Source organism: Geospiza fortis, unplaced genomic scaffold (assembly GCF_000277835.1).
Source record: "Geospiza fortis unplaced genomic scaffold, GeoFor_1.0 scaffold452, whole genome shotgun sequence".
Classification (NCBI taxonomy): Eukaryota; Metazoa; Chordata; class Aves; order Passeriformes; family Thraupidae; genus Geospiza; species Geospiza fortis.
The window spans coordinates 363,261-365,381 of record NW_005054369.1 but is presented as its reverse complement, the minus strand read 5'-3'; positions in this window follow the sequence as shown (position 1 = coordinate 365,381).

Genomic DNA, 2,121 nt, shown 5'->3' with positions numbered 1-2,121 from the left:
TTAGCAAGCTTCTGAAAAGCTCTCCTGCTTTTTCTTTGTAGTATAGTTATAGTATATGTATATATCATAAAATAATAAATCAAGCCTTCTGATCATGGAGTCAACCATCTCGTCTCTTCCTTCACCCAAGAACCCTTGTGACAACTGTCACAATCGGTGACCTCGACTGAAGAGGAAGAAATTTATCACTTGGCGAGACCACCAGAGGAGCCCTGCTGCATTTGGGAAAACCCCGAATATGTGGCACTGATGGTCATCTCACAGGTGACCACAGAAGTGGATTCTAGCCAGGAGCTAAAGAAGTGAAGATCCTTATTTGGACAGAGTTCACAGCAAGGCTGACCACAAAAAGGACCTTTTGAAGCCTCCAGGAAGATGCCCAGCAGCCTCGAGCAGCAGCTGGCCAGAGCGTGCTGGACGCTGTCGCAAGGAACTGTTGGCTTTTCCCTTCCTGAAAATGCAGCCCTGTGCACATGGTGGCTGCAAAGGTGGACGAGTTTTCCCACTGAGGCCAAGGTCCGTTTCTCTCCCTCAGAGGAGAGACTTATTGCCCTCTGGCACAGATGGGGTGAAGAGGATGGAATTCTCCTGTTGGAGAAAGAATGCTATGCGTTTTTTCGATGGGCAAAGCTTTTTGGATTTTTCACGAATGTGCTCTATGCCTTTGACTTGTCGACAGAGTTGGAGAGAGCTCCTTTGTTTTCATTCTTTACTTTTCTGTTCTTAGCAGCAGCTTCTGAAAAGCTCTCCTTTTTCTTTTTAGTATAGTTATAGCATATGTATATAAAATAATAAATCAAGCCTTCTGATAATGGAGTCAAAGATCTTGTCTCTTCCTTCACCCAAGAACCCTTGTGACAACCGTCACAGACACCAACAGTGGGAGAGCTGTGAATTCCAATAACAACTGAGGAAAATAAAGCATGGAAAAAGGCCTTTTATCTTTTGTTTGCAATTAACCCTGGTTGATTTAGGAGCATTGGAATTAAAGCGTTAAAGATGTTGCTCCTTTTGCTGGTAGTTAATCCATAAAGAGCTCTGCAATAATAACCTTTTGAAGTATAATTTTAGAATATTTCTTGTATCCTTGAAACTATAGCTTTGGAATATATATAAAGGAAATATGCTTATCTCACACCCTATTGAAGCAGAGAAAAACAGCTTGAGAAAGGAAGATGAACATCACCTCAAGATTTATAGTCTCTGCAATTAAAAGGTGGACCTACATCTGGGGAGCTGGACTCCACCAGATGGAATTAGTCTTCCTTCTGTCAGGAACTGGACCACCACATCTGGGGATACTCCTTTAAAAACACATCCTGAGAAAAACTAAATCACAATAGTGTATAGAATTGTGATGTAATAATTTGGAATAAATATTGCTGATGAATAAAAAATTGGAAATAGAAACTGCTGAAAAAAACTGATGACTACCCCTATAAATACCTGTAATCCTCAATTATCGGTGTGCAGTTGGAGGGAAAACTTCCCCCACTGTACCCAGCACTGTATTGCTCATATTTTACCATATTAAATAATAAATTGATTGCTGCTTGAATATTGGCCTAGTCAAGCTTATTTATAACAATATGTTTACTGTCACTCATGAAAAAGGGAAAAAGCAAACACTTGTCCCTTCTTTCCTCTCTTGTCCCACCCCAGCAGCAGCAAGTGGAATACACATGGTTAAACATCCCTGCTGTGATAATCTTGCTATCCTGTATGATTTTGGGTGCTGCAGGAGAATTGATACTGCCCTGCCGTTCTTGCTACTCTGGAAATAAAGGTCTGAGTTTGGAAATTCGGTCTCAATTACAGATAGCAGTTCCCCCTTCCTTTATTCCAAACTCCTCCTGTATTTGGTACTTAGGGCATTGGGCAGGCCGGCTGTATAGGGTCAGAACATTATTTTATTAAAAGTACTTGCATGGAAGTCTTGTTCCATTCTCAGAAAACGCTCTGTGGAAAAGCTCAGGATCTCTCCCACCCTTTTATCCTGCTGTAGCAGCTGAGGGGGGCACACAGGGATCCATCCCCCGGGAAGGGCTGTTGGAGCGCGTTTGTGGAGTGAGGAGCTGCTCAGGCCGTGAGGGTGAGGGGGGACACGGCCGAGGAGCGCCA